This window comes from Elephas maximus, chromosome 14, assembly GCF_024166365.1.
Source record: "Elephas maximus indicus isolate mEleMax1 chromosome 14, mEleMax1 primary haplotype, whole genome shotgun sequence".
NCBI lineage: Eukaryota > Metazoa > Chordata > Mammalia > Proboscidea > Elephantidae > Elephas > Elephas maximus.
The window spans coordinates 98276214-98296695 of record NC_064832.1 but is presented as its reverse complement, the minus strand read 5'-3'; the positions used below and the strand labels follow the sequence as shown (position 1 = coordinate 98296695).

The following is a 20482-nucleotide window of genomic DNA, read 5'->3' as shown; positions in this document are numbered from 1 at the left end:
TGTACATTTTGTTTATGAACGTGGTTTTAACAGCAGAGTGCACAATAGGTGTAAAAGAGCTTCAGGTGTTAAGGTGCACAAGTAAACAGCCAGGAGCTAATGAAGGTAAGAGCCCCAGTTAGGTTGTGTTAAAACAATTAATGCTGCTATTGATGTATTGTGCTCATTAAATTAATTTGGTATTATTTTAGCATAAACAGAGTTTGGGAACTCAACAATTTTTTTCAATGAAATTTTTGGTAATTACATTTTTCAACTTATGAGAATGCATTGTATTTTCTCAAAGTTTTTTTTTTTTCTTCAGGAATGGATTGTCTTCATAAGCTTGGCGGAAAGTGATTTAACTAATAAGGCATGATTGCAAATGTTAATTGGTTATTTGGTATTTGGTAACAAAAACTATCCATTGGTGCAACCAGGGAAAACAGTACAAGGAACAAAGGAATATGCTATTAAACACATAAAGTACAGTGAGAATTTCAGTTTCTACTTGGCTAACGAGTTAGTGGCAGCCATTGAGGTCAGCACTTGTGTGTAGGCCTTTAGTCCCACCAAGATCCAACAAAAGTACAAACAAATACTGACTGCTAGACTGATTCTGGAGCCCTGGTGACACAGCAGTTAGGAGCTGGGCTGCTAACTGAGAGGTCTGCAGTTCAAATCCACCAGCTGCTCCTTGGAAGCCCCATGGGGCAGTTCTGTTGTGTCCTATAGGGTCGCTATGAGTAATTGACTTGGTGGCAATGGTTTTTTTAGACCGATACCTAACTACTGCTGTCCTGTCCCCCTTGTGGACACTGCTTCTCTATCCCTGTGAAATGAGGCATCACTATGTGACTCCCTCAGCCAGTGACACAGGAGGGCAAGTGAGTTGCTTCTGGACAAAGGCGCTAGGAGGAGTATAGAGCCGGCCACTCTTCTTTCTGTCCATTGCAGACGTCATGTCGGGTGTGCACCGCCTTTAGTTCCTGAGTGACATCGGCGAGCAGAGCTTCCCTGCAGACCGTGTTGGCCGTGTGGTGTTCTTGCATTGAACCAGTGAGAGCTGAAGGCTGCATGCCACAGCAGTCTATAACCTAACCTAAGAACTGAGTGAGCCCTAGAGCAATAGTAATAATGATAACCCATTGCCACGGAGTTCATTCTGACTCATAGTGACCCTATAGGACAGAGCAGAGCTGCCCCATAAGGTTTCCTAGGCTGCGAATCTTTACAGGATCAGGTCCCTAGGTCTTTTCTCCCTTGGAAGGACTGGTAGGTTTGAACGGCCAACCTTTCGGTTAGCAGCCTAGTGCTTAACCACTGCACCACGAGGGCTCCTCCAATAATAATGAAACAAACAGACAAAAAAAATCAAATCTGTTGCCTTTGAGTTGACTCCGACTCACCGCCACCCTTTAGGACTAAGTAAAACTGCCCCACAGGGTTTCCAAGGAGCGCCTGGTTGGTTCGAACTGACGCTATCATGTTCTCTAACAGAAGGCTGTGCATTGTATCTGGTAATTTAGATTAAAAATTGATTATCTTGGTGAAGTAACTGAAAAATAGATCCTTTCTGTCTTTGACAGTGTACTCTAGTGTTCTTGCAATGTGAAGCCACGGTTGCACAGCCAAGCCCTAGTCCTCAGTCCAGTCTGTTCGTGTCAGCTTGCTCCTTTGCCACGAGACGTCTGCGCCCAGGAGAGAGAGCTTCCCAGCCAGGACTGAAAATACTGCCTGGGGGCATTTCAGTGTTTTCTCCCGTGCATATAATGGCAGTAGCTCTTGTGACTGAGGATTCCTGACTGACCCTCTGAAACACTGAGGGTTCATACTCGAGGGAGACAGTGACAAGTGAGGAATCTGAACAGAGCAAGATTCCCAGGTTACTGTAATACACTGTGGGTGGTGCTATTAATACCTAGGTTAGGCCACAGTGGTTAGTTGTACTTACTAATGTGCAAAGTTTTCTTAGCAACCAAATCTTATATAAAAAGAAAGTGGGTAGGAAAATTAAGTTTATCTAAAATTTTGTTTCTAATAGGGGTACTTATTTTCATCTGAGTAATGATCTAACTAGTCCCTGGGTAGTGCAAATGGTTAAGCCTTTGACTACTAGCTAAAAGGTTGGTGGTTCGAACCCACTCAGAGGTACCTTGGAAGACAGGCCGGGCGATCTGCTTCCAAGAGGTCATAGCCTTGAAACCCCCATGGGGCAGTTCTAGTCTGAACGACAACTCTCCAACTTGTTGCTTATGATGGCACCACTCTGGGGTCCTTCCCTGCAGCTCCTACTACCTCATGGCTTCCTGTTCCTGCACTGTTCACTCAGTGACAATACACTTTACTTCTTGGTGTCATTTTTTCCTCCTAATTCACTTTATTATCAGAAAGAGGCAAAGGTAGCAACAACTGGTTGAAGTCTGATAATATAATCTTAGTCAGTCACATAACATGAAAAGTAAAACCTTTATGCATAAAATATACCACACCAAGTAAACTACTGGCTTATTCACAGTGAGCTCTGGAAAACCACGTGCATGCCGACCAGTTAGGTTGCAGGCGGTGTGTTTACACTGTAAGACTGAAGGTGGATGTGTGCCTATTTGATCAAGGGCAGGGCAAATCATTCAAGAGGAAATCTTCATTCTGTCCTTAATACAAGTAATTTTATCAGAGAGCTTGTAAGTCTTTTTTTTTTTTTTTTTTCTTTTTGGATGGTGCAGAGAGAAAAATCTGATAGAAGATCGTTGACTTATTTGACTCTTTAATTTGCTTTTGGTTTATTTTGTTTTATTCAGAGAAAGTGACAACAACAACAAAACTTCAGCTCTCTCTTTTTTCCTCTTGGGAGCAACTCCACTCCATATAAAGCTGGTTTTCTGGTATCTTACAGGATAAAGTGTTTTTTGTGGTCTTTCTGGGATAGTTTCCAACGTGTTTTTATTGATGGGCGTGCTTGCAGCCAGGTTCAGTGTGTCACCCCAGATACACAACAGCTATCTTCAATGTGCTGTACAGGTAACTGGGCTCAGTTCTCACAAAACATCTATCTAAAATGTTTTTTAGATCTGAATCTCAACTAAAAGAAGAGGAAGAAGATGCAGTGTTGTGTGTCTAGTAAGTGCAGTGGCGCTGAGTTCTGTCGGGGTCCTGGGTCCCAGCCTGCAGAGGACACGCACCCTCAAGAGCCCTGCTCCCTCATTTCCTGCAGGGGCCAGCTTTCGCCAAGAGGTCACCAGGTGTGACCCTGCATAAACGGTCTGATGGAGAGAGTGGAAGGGATTTAATGGCGGAACAGTTTAAGGGACAATTTAGTATACTTTTCCACTTTAATAAGGCTGAAAACACGTCCTCCAACATCCTGGACAATTAAACAGGGAGTCAGGGCCCAGAGTGGGAAAGATAAACAGTTTCCAAAAAGAAAGGAAGCTTCACCCAGTGAGCTCTCTCCCTCTCTCTCTCATTTACCCAGTGAGCTCTCTCCCTCTCTCTCTCTCTCTCATTTACCCAGTGAGCTCTCTCCCTCTCTCTCTCTCTCTCTCTCATTTACCCAGTGAGCTCTCTCCCTCTCTCTCTCATTTACCCAGTGAGCTCTCTCCCTCTCTCTCTCTCTCTCTCTCTCATTTACCCAGTGAGCTCTCTCCCTCTCTCTCTCTCTCTCTCATTTACCCAGTGAGCTCTCTCCCTCTCTCTCCCTCTCTCTCTCATTTACCCAGTGAGCTCTCTCCCTCTCTCTCCCTCTCTCTCTCATTTACCCAGTGAGCTCTCTCCCTCTCTCTCTCTCATTTACCCAGTGAGCTCTCTCCCTCTCTCTCTCTCTCTCATTTACCCAGTGAGCTCTCTCCCTCTCTCTCTCTCTCATTTACCCAGTGAGCTCTCCCTCTCTCTCTCTCACGCGGTCAGCAAACGCCGAACTGTGTTTTCATCCTCTGTGTCTGCATCTTTAACAAATATTCTTCCCACTTGGCCTTTTTTGGCAAGAGCATACAAAGCTCTTAGAATTTCTACACATTCTCCCACCACCCCCTCCCTTTTTTTTCTTCTAGAATCCTGAGCTAGCCTCTCAATTTAAAGCAATTTTGGGGCAGAAATAGTCACTTTAATCTTAATTAAGAAAATTGTAAAATTACTCGTGAAACGTCTAATTCTACACAGAAATTATCCCACTTGAATAAAGTAGGCATTCTTTCATCCTAATAATTACTGCTAGGATGAATAGGTTTTAATATTTGTAGAAATTGTAATTAAAAATTCTTTCCTATGAGATGTGGGAAATTAATTACTATAAGAAATCCCACAGAAAGAACTTATCTAACTTCGAGAAATACTCTTATGCTAAATTGCACAATTTTCAATTATCCTTAAAATTATGTCTATCCCTGCAAAGTCAATGTTTTTTAAAATCTCATAAGATACTTTATATAAACAATGCCTTGGTAGTTATGTAACCTTTACAAGGCTCTATAATGATTAAGTTTATGATTTTCAGTACAGCATTTTCTAAGCCTCTGTTCCTTCATTTAGAAAACAGGCATAAGTGAAGACCACTTCACTGAATTGTCAGCAATGTAGGAAGTGTCGAGCTCAGAGCCTGGCACATACAAGTAAAGGCTACGTTCATTTTAGCAGCAGCAGCAGGAGGAGCGGCAGGCAGTGATTGGTCATGGGTTCAAATCCCAGCCCTGCCACTCCTTAGGTGAATGACAACTTTTCTGAGTATTAGTCTTCTTATCTGCATGGGAGTAATCGTTCGTATTAAAGCTCTTTGCTTAGTGCTTGCTACAATTCATCAATAAAATTTTATCAGCTGTTAATGCAGCTGAAGTGCATATATTTTTGCATTTCTACTAAAAAAAAAGAGCCCCTGGCTGGTGCAAACGGTTAAGTGCTTGACTACTAACCAAAATCTACCCAGAGATGCCACGGAAGAAAGCCCTGGCGATCTGCTTCTGACAATCCTGTGGAGCACAGTCCTATGCTGTACACACGGAGTCAACATGAGTTGGAGTGGATTAAACGGCACCTGGGCTCGTTTCGGTTTGGATCCAACTAAAGCAGTCAAGTTTTCCAGAACAGATATATTCAGAAACCTGTTTTTAAAGACCTAACATTTTTTAATGCAACACTTACCGAGGTGTTGGATACAGAAGTGAGTGTCTTATGCTGGTTGTCAGGGACCAGCGTACTCTTTCCAAGGCCACCACCCTTACTGTGTTATTTACAAGCTCTACGCCAGATAGGCTACGCCCCTACTCCTGCGCTATTCTCTCACTAAAACGTCTGTGGTTACGGTTACGTACCACGCGGCGGGGGGGGGGGGGGGGGGGGGGGCGGGTAAACACGCGTTGTTCTTTGCTATGTTTCTAAGGTCCACTTTGCACCACACGCTGTTCTTCTCTGCTAGAGCTCAAGTGTCCATGTAACGCCTCATGCGTTTACGCCTCAGCTGTCTTAGAGGCTGCGAGCAGCATGACGTCAGGATGCTCGTCTTATGCAGCTTTGCATTCCCACAGTACTTCAGATAGGTTTGCGCATAATAAACCTGAAACCCATTGCCATCAAATGGATTCCGACTCATAGTGACCCTACAGGACAGAGTAGAACTGCCCCATAGGGTTTCCAAGGAGCAGCTGGTGGATTCAAACTGCTGACCATCTGGTTAGCAGCTGAGCTCTTAACCACTGCGCCACCAGGGCTCCGTTGCACATAATAGGTACACTATGCTTGCTAATTTGATTATTCTCCCACAGTATTTTTGTCTAGTAAAATTAGATTTTACTTTGACAAACAATTAGACAGAGACAACAGTCTTCAAGGGCAGAGCAAAGCTGCTAAGTATAAACATGCCTATGGGTTTCAAGAAAGCTAAGTCCTTTTCCTGTTCTCCACAAATAGTCACCAAGTGACCCCAGAATCAAACTAGTGACAACGGCACTAAAGGTACCCTTTTCATAGCAGCCCGGCATCCCTTGTAGGAGGCAGTGATTTGCCAGCAAACGTACCAAACAGGAAAACGCAGCAGTAAATTAACAGCACGGGGACAATTTAGTCTGCCTTCGCGAGGGTCGCCTCAGGCTAGGTAATCATCTCAGTAATCAAATGAGAGCTGGCCCATTTGTGTTGAATTCTTTCTGATATTTATGAGGCATGCCAAAGAAAAACGTTTCTATCTTAAAAAAATGTTATCTAACACATTTGCTTTTAAACTAATTGGAGAAGTATGCTTATTAGTTTCACAATTAATTTTCTATTTACAGAAACTCTCCACTTTGCGGAAGCTTTCAATTTTGTGCCCATTCAGAAAATAACCAAACCTCACACTCTCCATTTTGGTCCCTTTCTTATAAATATTGGTCCTTAAAATTGTAAGGCCATTCTAAAAAGTAATTTCCTCTTCCTGATTTCTATTTGGAGCCCTGGTGGCACAGTATTCGCAGGCAAGTGGTATTATAATAATAAAGGAATAAGAAAAAACAACTACCCATTAGCTCAGCAGCCATACAGTGGCCTGTTCATTGTACTTTTACCTCCTAGTTCTCATTAATGTACACAAATATTTCTTAATTGTAGTCACAACAGAGGGATCATTTTATAATTATTGTAAAACCAGTATGTTAAAAATAACTAATTTTGAATTGATTTTTAGAGTTAAGGTATAAAATGGTTCTCTAAAGGGCAGAAAAACACATGTGGTTGTATAATAAAAATACTTAAATATTCACTATGAAATTTACATCTCAGTTATTAGAGTCATATTTAAATTAAACTTTACTTTAAAACGTAATATTTGAATTCTCTTCTTTCACATTTCGAAGTGCTTTTAAAATACTGTTTTTCCTAAACTAGATAATATTCTTGGAAAAATTTTACTTTTGTTTATCTTGACTTAGTTGTCAAAATTTTTAAAATTTAAACAGCTCATGTGAATTTAATAAATAGGGCATTCGCAAAAAGCTCCAAGGTTTGCTTTGCACATCTCATATTTACAGATGGACAGTTGCTACTCAGTATTTAACAACTTCATATTTCCTGTCTCACATCAAGGCAGCCTGTATGGTTACATCAGTGACATAAAACATGCCCAGAAAACTCCGTGCACGGCTCACAATCACCAATCCATAGTCAATTGATTTCACCTTCAACAGAAGTTTTTTGGAATCTAACGATAAATAATGAGCATAAAACGATGTACATTCCCTGACAGCAAATGACCCCTGCCTTTCCTAAAGCATTTTCTTTTAAAGCAATAGACAGGTCGGTTGATTAATGAACTACTGGCAGATGGAAATAACCCTGGTAATGCAGGTGGAAACTTTTTCTTACAGTTGTCTCAGAATAATCAGTATCCTTGGACAGACACTATGAACAAATAGTTTAGAATAGTGTCCCATGTAGAAAGACTCATTTAACTGTGCTGTTTAGGGGCTCTGTTCAAGAGTTTTCGACAGAAGTGGAAATCTCAGTAAATAAAACTATTTGATTTTCTTGAACACGGCATTTCCCAAACTCATCTGAGCATATAATATTTCATTCAATTAATATTATTGACAGCCCTTGCCTGGGTCACACTTTGGCCTGTGTTATCAGGGACGCCGTGCTTTTTCCAGACATTCACTAGACACCTACCATGAGCCAGGCGCTGATGAGTGTGTCAGCTTACTCACGTCTTACCAGGGCAGAGACATTCTGCCTGGATCACTGCCATATCCCCAGCACCAAGAAATAGTGCTTGTCATGGTGACTGCTGGGAATGACTACCATGTTCTAGTAACTGTGCTAGGGGTTAATCGAATGAAGGTGACTTAGGGGTATTTTCCACTTAAGAAGCTTCTGGTCTGGTGGAAAGGATAAACATATAACCAATTAAATTAATGCATAATCAATATTTGAAAAAAGTGCTTTGAGGGCACTTGTGAATTCTGCTGGGGTGGTCAGGGTGAGCTAACGCTACCTAACAAGCCTTTGTAGGCTTACGTGGGACGCGCCAGGTGGATGAGGCAAGTGGAGGTAATAGCCCCATGACACAGCCACCCTGAAAAAGAGTAAGCCGAAAGGCTTTCAACTCTTGGAAACATAGTTTCTTAGTGATCTTCTCCTTTTCTTCCAAAATTGCAGTGATCCATAATGAAGAGATGGACGGATGGATTTTGGTTCACTGAGATTCCTGATTTTTCTGTCGTCCCATTGAGCCAGAATGCACAGAGCCTCCAGGCCTGGAAGAAGTTTTTGGTCATTGTTGATATTTTGTACTCGAAGGTTCTTCTCCCTTGTTTTCTCTCTCAAGGTTGTGGCATAATCCTTTTTAAAATATATCACTTTTCTTGTTCTGAGTAAAAGGGCATACCAGATATCTCTCTTTTTTGAGACTCTCATTGAGCTAATTTTTTTTTGAGTAACTACTAGGAACCAGACACCACATTAAAAACCAGAAGCCAAACCAAACCAAACCAAAACCAAAAAGAAATTACGGTCTTTAAACGTTTAATCACTTAATCCTCTCAACAGTTACACGATATACACAACACTCAGATTGTCTCAGGTAAGGGACGGGAGGCCAAGCCCACCAGCAGATTCAGCATGCAGGAAACAAACACTTACTGAGTGCCCACTCTGTAACAGGCACCACGTTCCCTGGTACTGGGGATACAGGGCGTCAGGACAGAAACGTTCTCTGCCCGGATGGAGCCTGCATTTTCCTGGAGTTGTGCAGACAACAAGCAAGTAACCACGTAAGATAACTTGGGGTGACGGTAAGGACCACGCAGAAAATACACTTAGTTATGGGGTGGAGAATGACCAGGAATATTACACATAGCATGGTTGCGGAATATTTCTATGAAAAGTGACGTATGAGCCGATGTCTCAGTGATGAGCAGGGCCCAGCCACTCAAAGATCCCCAAACCTTCTAGACAGCAGAGAGAGCTAGCAGGAAAGGCATCACGCTGGACATGAGCTGGGCATGTTTAAGTAACAGGAAGAATGTTAGTGTGGCTTGTGCTGAGGGAAGAAGAGGACCAGACATGTTTTGACAGTTAGGTAGGAGGCAAGGTCACTTGCTGACTTGAAGGGGTCCTTGGAAGGTTTAAGGAAGAGGTGATAATCAAACCTGATTTCCGTTTTATCTCACTCTGGCTGCCGTGGGGAGAGGAGGTGGCACAGGTTAAAGTGGAAGAAAAAAGACAGGTTAGGAGGCAGCTGGAACAGCCCAAGATAAAGACAATGGTGGTGGATAGTATTAAAAACGAAGAGAAAAGGTCGGATTAAAGATGTATGTTACAGACAGAGCCAAAGTGACCAGCTGATTTAACACAGGAGCAGAGGGAGGGGTATTGGAGGAGAGGCAAAGAGAAGAAAGGAATGAAGAATCACTCCTAGTTTCAGTGCTGCTTCCAGTATGAAGGAGTAAGCTCCTGAGAAATCGACTCTTTCACAGATAACAGCTATAATATCTGAACACACAGAAACAATAACCATCTTAGAGCTCTGGAGAGTAAACAAAAACATGGGGATTCTGGGGGGGATTAAAACTTGGAGAAAGTAATTGACACAGGGGGAGTTCTCCGTTTTGAGGGTTTGTCTTGAGGGCAGCTGTAGTCATGGCTGGCAATGGTGCTAGGTGACTAACACTCTGACAGCCTGCTGTTCTTCTGGATAGAGGAACAAGGGCAGGAACAAGGGAAGGAGTAACTAGGGATGCCAGAGATGAAGGGGTAACCAGGGGACGATGGAAGTGTCTGAGAAGGGAAACACCAAGCTCTACATTTAAATGCTGTTTAAGTCCCTGGCTGATTCCTGAACCACACAGGAATAAGCCAGGCAGAGGAGACAGAAGTGAGATCTGAGTCACAGCCCACTGTAGATATGACAGAGTTTATAGCTTTAGTCTAACCAAGTTAACTGCCTTCTAAAACAAAGGTATCAATATTCCTTAGAGGAATATAACACAATGCATATTTTCCATGACAAAACACTCACAAAGTCTGGGAAACAATAAAAATTACAAAGAACCAGGAAAAGATGACCCACTGTCAAGGGAAAAGAAATCAACAGATGCCAACTCCAAGATGACTCAGGTGTTGAAATGATCAGACAAGGACTTTAAAGGTGCTATTATTTTTATTATAATGAAGTAAAGGAAAATATATTCATAATAAATGAAAGACAGTAAATCTCAGCAAACAGATAACATGAAACAGAGTCAAATGGGAATTTTAGAATAGCAAGACATGATGTCTGAAATAAAGCATTCATTGGCTTTAATAGCTGAACGGGAATAAAACTGAAAAGTCAGTGAATTTGAACACAGATCAATAGAAATTATCCAACCTGAATAAGAGGGAGAAAAAAGATCGAAAAATAAAAAGAGCCTTAGGTATCTGTAGGACAATATCAAAAGATCTACCATGCATGCAAATACAGTCCTAGAAATGGAGAATGCAGCAGGAAAAAATATTTGAAGAATAATGGCCAAAAACTTCCCTTGTTTGGGGTCATATAAATTTATAGATTTAAGAAGCTCAGTGATTCTCAAGAGGATAAAGAAAACCGTAAGAAAACAACAGCTAGGCATATCATAGTCAAACTCTTGAAAATCAAAGGAAAAAAAAAAAAAAAAAAAAAACCAGTGAAAGTAGCCAGAGGAAAAGGACACATTACACACGGAGGAAGAACATGGACCCAGAAAACAGAAGAACAACATCTTTAAAGTGCTGAAGAAAAATAATATAACATCAACCCAGAATTCCATATCCAGTGAAGATATCCTTCAAGACTGAAGACAAAATAGCAACATCTTCAGAAAAAGTAAGAAAGTTCGTAGACAAAATATCTGTGCTATCAGATACGATAAGGAAAATTCTTCAGGCTGAAGAAGAAATGATACCAGATGGAAATGCGAATCTTAAGAAATGTACTAAGAACCCTAGAAGTGGTAAATATCAGGAAAATATCAACAATTATTTTCCTCTTAATTTCCTTAACACATATATGATTGTTAAAGCAAAATTATATGACATGCTCTTGTGGGATTCCTAAAATACACATGAAATTCAGCAGAAAGGATTGTGTGGGAAGGGAGGGTGTTAGGTCAATATACCCATACGGCTGCGTGGTTTGTGTATGTTACATGAAGCACTACACTATGAACTCTGTGTAGATTCTGAAAAATTAAGGAGGCATAAAATAATACCTAGATCAACCACTAAACAAAATACATTAACTCATGGGGAACAACTAAAAAGCCAACAGGCAAAATGAAATTCTAAAAACATTTTCAAATAATACAAAAGAAGAGAGAAATTGGGAACAGAGAAGCAAACAAACCAAAAGGAAACAGAGGAGACACATAGAAAACCACTATTAAAATTGTAGACCTCAACACAATCATATTAATAATTCCATTAAATGATAATAGACTAAACACTCCAGTTGGAAGACAAAGATCAAAATAAACTAGAAAAGCAAAGCCTAACCACATGCTGTGTACAAGAGACGTGCTAAAAATATAAATACACCCATGGGTGGAAATTAAATGGATAGAAAATATATATAACATATAAATAACAAGCATAAGAAGCTGGAGTGACTATATTATTGTCAGGGAAAGTATACTTTAAAACAAGGTTTATTACTAGTAATAAAGGACTTTAATAATGACGAAAGCATCCATTCTACAAAAAGACATAATATTCATAAATGTGTATTCAGCTAATAACAGAGCCTCAAAATACATGAAGCAAAGTTGACAGAATTAAATGGAGAAATACAGAAATCTATCATCATATTAGGAAATTATACTACCCATCTTTCAGTAGTTGATAGAACAAGCAGACAAAAAGCTTAGTAAAGGCACAGGCAATCTCAACCACACTATCAACCACATTGACCTAATTTAAATTTACAAAATACTCTGCTCAATGACTGAAGAATGCGTATTATTTTCAAGGGCACATAATATGTTCACCAAGATATGCCATAAAAAAAAAAAAACCAGTCTTAAAATTTAAAATAGTTGAAATTATACAGAATATATTCTCTAACCACAACGGAATTGAAGTAGAAATTAGTAACAATAAATGTCTATGAATGCCCCCAATATCCGGAAATTAAACACTTTTAAACAGTACATGGATAATAAAAGAAAAAAAAGGGGGGAAGTAGAGTGTGGTACCGGCATAAGGATCAACATATAGACCAATGGAATAGAACTGAGAACTAAAAAATAAACCCTCACATCAATGGTCAATTAATTTTCAACAAGAGTGCCATATCCATCCAATGTGGAAATGAAAAGTCTCTTCAACAGATGGTGCTAGGAAACTGGATATCCACAGAATGAAGTTGTACCTTTACCTTATATCATATACAAAAACTAACTCAAAATGGATCAAAGACCTAAATTTAAGAGTTAAAACTATAAAATTCTTAGAAGAAAACATAGGGCAAATCTTCATGACCTTGGGTTTGGCCATGGTTTCTCCAATATGACGTCAAAAGCACAGGCAACAAAAGAAAAACGAGCTGAATTGGACTTCATTAAAATTAAAAACTTTGTGCATCAAAGGACATCAGGAGAGTGAAAAGACAACCTACAGAATGGGAGAAAATATTTGCAAGTCATATACCTAATAAGAGTTTCATATCTAGAAATATATACATCTATCTCCCTATCTCTCTCTCTCTACCTACCTACCTATCTCTCTCTCTCTCTCTCTCTATCTATCTAATCTATCATCTCTATCTGTGCTCGCTTAGGCAGTACATACACTAAAATTGGAATGATACAAACAAGATTAGCATGGCCCCTGCCCAAGGATGACAGCAAATTCATAAAAGTGTTTCATATTTTTGGAGCCCTGGTGGTGTAGTTGTTAAGAGTTTGGCTGCTAGCCAAAAGGTTTCCAGGTCAAATTAACCAGCCGCTCCTTGGAAACCATGGAGCAGTTCTACTCTGTCCTATAGGGTTGCTATGAGTCGGAATCCACTTGACAGCAATGGGTTTGGTTTTTGGTGTATATATATATATATATATCTCCTTTTACTACTCAACAAAAGTCAAACAACTGAATTAAAAATTGGACAAAGAACATTAATAGACATTTCTCCAAAGAACATAAATGGACAATAATCACATTAAAAAATGCTCCACATCGTTGGTTCTTTAGGGAAACGCAAATTTTAAACCACAATGAGATACTGCTTCCTATGCCCTAGAATGGCTGTTATCAGAAAAACAGACATTAACAAATATCGGTAGGGATGTGGGAACCGGAACCTCGTTTAAAATGATGCAGTTGCTGCGGAGAACGATGTGGTGGTTCCCCCAAAAGTTAAGCACAGAGTTACCATGTGTGGTGCAGTGTATGACTTAGCATGGCTCTTGTAGCCAAATGACCCGGTGGGGCTATAGCAAATGAGGTGCTCGTGGCCCACCATGGGGACTGGACAGCTTGCTAAGAATGTAAGTAAGGTGCATGGCACCCTTGTGGGAGTGGAACCATGCAAATAAGGTGTATGGAACCCAAAGGAGGGTATTGGTCAGTTTTGCCATCCTGTTAGGCTTACAGGGAGACAGGGGGAGAGAGGTAAGAGCTGAAACACGACAAACAGGGAGAGACAACGGTGCAGCAATAGCAAGACCAACAGTGGCGTGACGTGGCTGCTGTGGAGCTCCCAACCCACAAGCTAAGAGTTGTAACACTTGCCTGAGACAGGCCTCAGCAGGGCCTGGTGGCAGCAAGGTCCCCAGCAGGGTACGGTGGCTGACAGCCCCCAGTGCGGCCTGGCAGCGGAGGAAAAAAAGAAGCTGACCTGATCTAAGAACTGCATCCTGAGTTATTTCTGTCACATCTAGGTTGATCCCAATTGCAAGTTGTACCCTGTTACTTCCCCGATGAATCCCATAATTCTAAGTACAGCTAGTACTTGTGAGATGTTGCAGTGAATTATGGAAATCAAAGATGGGAGGGAGAGTGGTGAGGGGAAGAGGGGTACTTGGTGATAGACATGATGCGGGGGTAGAGCAGTTTGGAGAAGTTGGGCATTTGGGACATCTTTAAACTCTTGCCTTATAGGAACCAGCTTTGTGCTGATCCTTATAAGAGAAATTATTCATTTACCATGTGACCAGCAATTTCACTCCTAGTATATGGCAAAAGAAGTGAAAGCAGGGACTCAAACAGACACCTGTACACCAATGTTCATTGTAGCATCATTCACCGTAGCCAAAAGGTAGAAAACAACCCACGTGTCCATCGGCAGATGAATGAAAAAACTACATGTGGTACATACCTATAAAGGGATATTATTCAGCCATAAAACGAATGAAGTTCTGATGTACGCTATGACACAGATGAGCTTGGAAAACAATATGCTCAGTGAAATAATTCTGACACAAAAGGACAAATATTGTATGAATCCACTTATATGAAATATCTGTTGTTGTTGTTATTAGGTGCTGTCGAGTTGGTTTTAACTCATAGCGACCCTATGTACAACAGAATGAAACACTGCCTGGTCCTGTGCCATCCTCACAATCCTTGTTATGCTTGAGCCCACTGATGCGTCCACTGTGTCGATCTATCTCGTTGAGGGTCTTTCCCTTTTTCGCTGACCCTCTACTTTACCAAGCATGATGTCCTTCTCCAGGGACTAAACCCTCCTGATAATATGTCCAAAGTGTGTAAGACATAGTCTTGCTATCCTTGCTTCTAAGGAGCATTCTGGTTGTACTTCTTTCAAGACAGATTTGTTCCTTCTTTTAGCAGTCCATGGTATATTCAATACTCTTTGCAAACACCACAACTCAGAGGAGTCAGTTCTTCTTCTTTGGTCTTCCTTATTCACTGTCAAGCTTTTGCATGCATATGAGGCGATTGAAAACACCCCGGCTTGGGTCAGGTGCACCTTAGTCTTTAAGGCGTCATCTTTGCTTTTCGATGCTTTTTAAAAAGGTCTTTTCCAGCAGATGTGCCCAGTGCAATGCGTCTTTTGATTTCCTGCTGCTTCCATGGCTGTTGATTGTGGATCCAAGTAAAATGAAATCCTTGACAACTTCAATCTTTTCTCCGTTTATCACGATGTTGCTCATTGGTCCAGTTGTGAGGATTTCTGTTTTCTTTACGTTGAGGTGTAACCCATACTGAAGGCTGTGGTCTTTGATTTTCATTAGTAAGTGCTTCAAGTCCTCTTCACTTTCAGCAAGAGAGGTTGTGTCATCTGCATAACACAGGTTGTTAATGGGTCTTCCTCCAAACCTGATGCCCTGTTCTTCTTCATATAGTCCAGCTTCTCAGATTATTTGCTCAGCATACAAATTAAATAGGTATGGTAAAAGGACACAACCCTGACGCACACCTTTCCTGACTTTAAACCACACAGTACCCCCTTGCTCTGTTTGAATGACTGCCTCTTGATCTATGTAAAGGTTTCTCATGTGCACAATTAAGTGTTCTGGAATTCACATTCTTTGCAATGTTACCCATAACTTGTCATGATCCACAGTGTCAAATGCTTTTGCACAGTCAATGAAACACAGGTAAAGATGTTTCTGGTATTCTCTGCTTTCAGCCAGGATCCATCTGACATCAGCAGCTGAGAGAGACAGACAGTAGATTAGGTATCACTGGGGTGGGGAGGGAGATGGGAGTAACTGCTTAATGGGTACATAGTTTCTGTTTGGGGGTGACCAAAAAAATTGGAAATAGTCGAGGCGGTCTCACAGTACTGTGAATATAAGCAATGGCACTGAAATGAAGACTCAAAAATGGTTAAAACGGCAAATTTTATGTTACATGCATATTGCCACAATAAAAAGAAAGAAGAAAATATTTCAAACTGGATGATAATGAAAGTACAAATATATGGAAAGTTTTGGTATGCAGCCAACACAGTACTTCAATGGAAATTTATAGCTTTAAATACTTACATTAGAAATGAGAAAAGGTCTAAAGGCAATGACCTAACATTGCACCTTAAGAAACTAGAAAACGAAGAGCAAAGTAAACCTAAAGTAAGTAGAAAATAGTAAAGGTAAGAGAAGAAATCAGAAACTATTATCTGACAGAGAATCTGTAGATAGTTCCACGCCTAATAAAAATCTGGGAATCTAGCAAGAACTGGGTTTGTGTTCTGTGTTCACGTGTGTACTTGTGTTCTGTGTTCACGTGTGTACATGTGTTATGTGAGGGGATATCAGGGTCTACAGCCACAAACACAGGGAGACGTGGCTGACTTTTATAATGAATTTGGCTAATGTGGGTTTTTGCTCATATATAGCAAGAAAAATAAAGTCATATTAATTCTTTGAATTTTTGTTAAGTTAGAATTAAAACACTTCTCATTTGACCTGGAAAACTGTCACAATAATTAAATTAAAAAAAAAAAAAAGCCAAGATTTTAAATACTATAGCTTCACCGTGACACTTAAATTTTCAGTCATGATCACACATATACTTTGAGCTCTATTCTACGACCAAAAGAAAAAAAGGAAGGAAGGAGGAACGGAGCGGAGTGAGGGAGGAAAGGAGACAGCAAGGGAGGGAAGAACAAGGAAAGAATTACCATATTTTTACCCAAATAATGCATGCGTTATATGTTTTTTTTTTTTGCCAACCGCACACTCACTGCATTTTTCGTAAGCACTATGCCATGTGTCATACATGTGGGTGTGTTATTTATGTAGACATGCTATTTTCGAAAAAATACAGTATACCCCCGACTGTGTCCTGAGGAGGTAATCCTTTTCTTCAAATGTAAAAAAAACAAAAAAAATGGGAAAACAAAAAAACTCATAGAAGTGTATGTTCCCAGAAGAACTTTCAGATTTGTACAGTGTTGAGCTGAAGTGTTCCGTTACGTGTTGGACACAGACCAACACGTCAGTGATGAGGAACAAGACAGAAATCAGGAGTAAAGGCACTCTCTGGACCTGATTCACCCTGTCCTTGGCTACATAAAGAGGTATACAGAAGTGAAAGGAACCATCTCTTCCTTTTTGGAAGCAGGAGGGACGTGCTCTCTCCTGGCATTTAGTGAACCAGCCTGGGGACGACCATCACACCAGTTCAAAGAAGGAAGTAAGCCTCAGTCACCATGAAGCACTGCATAGGAGAACTGAGCACCTAGCATGGGCTTCTGGTCTCCGGGATAAAATCTCTGGCAGGAAAGTAGCAGTTGTACGGGTGAACAAATATCCATAAAGAAAAATAACCGGCTGCTGCTGAGTCACCCCCGACTCATGGGGACACCATGCACGATGGGACAGAGTGGGGGCCGCCCTGGAGGAGTGTGGGGGGGCCGCCCTGGGGCAGAGTGGGGGGTCATCCTGAGGCAGAGTGGGGGGCCGCCCTGGGGCAGAGTGGGGGGCTGCCCTGGAGGAGAGTTGGGGGGCCGCGCTGGGGCAGAGTGGGGTGACGTCCTGGGGCAGAGTGGGGGGTCATTCTGAGGCAGAGTGGGGGGCCGCCCTGGAGGAAAGTTGGGGGGCCGTGCTGGGGCAGAGTGGGGGGCCGCCCTGGGGCAGAGTGGGGGTCATCCTGAGGCAGAGTAGAGGGCCACCCTGGGGCAGAGTGGGGGGCCGCCCTGGGGCAGAGTGGGGGGTCATCCTGAGGCAGAGTGGGGGGTTGCCCTGACGGGGGGGAAGCTTTATTGCTCACAGATTAACACTCTAAGGTAGTGTCAAAAAACTCAAACCCACTGCCTTTGAGTCGATAGATTTATACTGACCCTATAGGACAGAGTAGAACTGCCCCAGAGGGTTTCCAAGGCTATAATCTTCACAGAAGCAGACTGCTACAATTTTTCTCCCCTGGAGCGGCTGGTGGGTTCAAACCTTGACCTTTCAGTTAGCAGCCGGGCACTTTAACCACTTTGCCGCTAGAGCTCAAGGCAGTGCACAGGGTTCAATTATTCACTGCACTTCTCACCTTCAACTTTAGGATAACTGGACAAAGTATACTATTAAGCACAACGTGAAACTGATCCATCATGGTGGGGGGAACATGAAGTAGCTTCTCAGAAAGAACGGGGATTACTGGATGGGACTCCAGAAGTGCTGGTTCTGGAGAGCCAACAGATGCAACTCTGTAGCAAGAGACAGCTCCCCACAGGCTGCTCGGTTGTCACTGGGAAGGTCACAGAGTCACTGTGTGCCCTGTTTGGACCTCCTGAAGACTGCCGACTCTGCTGAGCCTTTCACTTCTGTGCCTCAAAATACCTTTGTTCTTGGCATGATCACCATTGTGAAACTGAAAAAAAAGAATGTAGGAAATGTTGGAAAAAGGAAGTCCCATGTATCCAAAGATCTTTCTTTTCTTCCCTTCTAATCTGTCCGGGCCTCATGGCAGTTTTCGTCTGCCGTTTGTATTGCTGGTATGGTACTTATCCAAAACCCGTGGGAAAGAATACGCTTTGGGATCCATAATGTTTTGGATGTTAGGAAGACAATATGGTGCAGCTACTCTGTACTATGTGTCATGTCTAGTGACATTTGGGTTAATAATCCATAATCAAATAAACTGATGCTTCTGCAGAGAAATGTATAAATATTCCCAAAGATAGAATAACTAGTTAGCTACCTCTCAGCTTAAGTCAGGCTCTGCCACCAAGTAGGTTTGCCACAAGCATATGAAGAACTGTGTGGTTTTTCAGAACTTTTAAAATTACAGATAAAGGATTACAGATTTGTAACACTTCCTACAAGTGAATCCCTAACTCCATTTTGGTCCAAATGCTTAAATTCTTCCATTTTCAGGGAATGCAAAAAGTTTTCTTAACTTATTTCATTTCCAAATAATATTATTCAGTTGTCATGTTGTAGTCCTAGCAAGTAAACAGAAATCTTTTCTTGTGTTTTCCTTTTCATAAGTGATGAAATTATAATCTTACCAGCTTCCCTGAGTTCTTCTAAATCAAAATAACAAAAATTATTCTATACAAAATATGAATATTGCCATCTGTAGAAAAATTGATGCTTACTGCTCTGTGATATAAAATCTGAGGGTGCCCACGATGCCTCCCACCCGCCAGACTGTCACTGCTCTTAGGGCTCTCCCACATACAGATCCCAGTACCACCAATGACTAAAGTCACATGAAGGAAAGCATCATTAAGTGTGATAAAACCAAACCCACTGCCATCAAGTCGATTCCAACTCATAGTGGTCCTGCAGGACAGAGCAGAACTTCCCCATAGGGTTTCCAAGGCTGTAATCTTCACGAAAGCTGACTGCCACATCTTTCTCCTGCGGAGCAGCTGGTGGGATAACAAGTGCCACCATGGCTCCTCCTTTATGTGTGATATTACTTATATTTTAAGATCTGGGGAAAAAACTAAATTCAGTCATATGGAAAATGAATTTGCAAATGTTGTTGTTGGGTGCCATGGAATCGGTCTTGACCCATCGCAACTCTATGTACAACTGAATGAAACACTGCCCGGTCCTACGCCATCCTCACAATCGCTATTATACTTGAGCTCATTGTTGCAGCAACTGTGTTAGTCCATCTCGTTGAGGGTCTTTCTCTTTTTTGCTGACCCTCTATTTACTAAGCACGATGTCCTTCTCCAGGGCCTGGTCCCCCCTGATAATGTCCAAAGTATGTGACAGGAAGTCCTGCCATCCTGGCTTCTAAGGAGCATTCTGGCTGTACCTCTTGCAAGACAGATTTGTTGCTTCTCTTGGCAACACCACAATTCAAAGGCGTCAGTTCTTCTTCGGTCTTCTTTGCTCATCATCCTGCTTCCTTTATACTGAAGGCTGTGGTCTTTGATCTTCGTCAGTAAGTGCTTCAAGTCCTCCTTGCTTTAAGCAAGCAAAGTTGTGTCATCTGTATAATGCAGGTTGTTCATGAGTCTTTCTCTAATCCCGATGCCCAGCTCTTCTTTATATAGTCTGGTTTCTTGTATTTTGAGTGCCTTCCAACCTGAGGGGCTCATCTTCTGGCACTATACCAGACAATTTTCTGCTGCTGTTCATAAGGTTTTCACTGGCGAATTCTTTTCAGAAGTAGACCACCAGGTCCTTCTTCCCAGTCTGTCTTAGTCTGCAAGCTCAGCTGAAACTTGTCTGCCATGGGTGACCTGCCTCTTATTTTAATACTGGTGACATAGCTTCCAGCATCACAGCAATGTGCAAGCCCCCACAGTACGACAAACTGACAGGCATGTGGGGGACATAAACATAACAAAGGTAGAAATAATATGATTTGAAAATCTCAAAGAAATATCTAGGAATTAAAAAGTGGTGATTCCTTTGCTCCTGTGATAAAAGCAAAATAATTTTCTAAAAAATATCCTTGATGGCCAGTCATGTTTAAGACATCTATTAGTACAGGTACCTACTGTTGACCTTTGTTTTCAGGAAGTTTATAATCACTAAAACAAGCACTTAGACTGCCATCTCCATGCCCTGCTTCACAGAATCTGTTTTGTGAACCGAAGCCTTCACTTCCCTCGGGCAACTCTGACAGGTAACATTCACTGCCTGTGCTCTTTTCTCTGCAG

General features: G+C 41.6%; 1 protein-coding gene and 1 non-coding gene across 8 annotated transcripts in view; one reads left to right on the top strand and one right to left on the bottom strand.

Annotated features, from left to right (window-relative positions):
• Positions 1-20482, bottom strand: part of NBEA (neurobeachin) — an 892011-nt gene that overhangs the window by 314277 nt on the left and 557252 nt on the right. The gene's annotated exons all lie outside the window — the stretch shown is intronic.
• On the top strand, positions 12725-12831 carry LOC126058433 (U6 spliceosomal RNA). Its single transcript, XR_007513213.1, has one exon. It is a non-coding gene; the product is annotated as a U6 spliceosomal RNA (small nuclear RNA).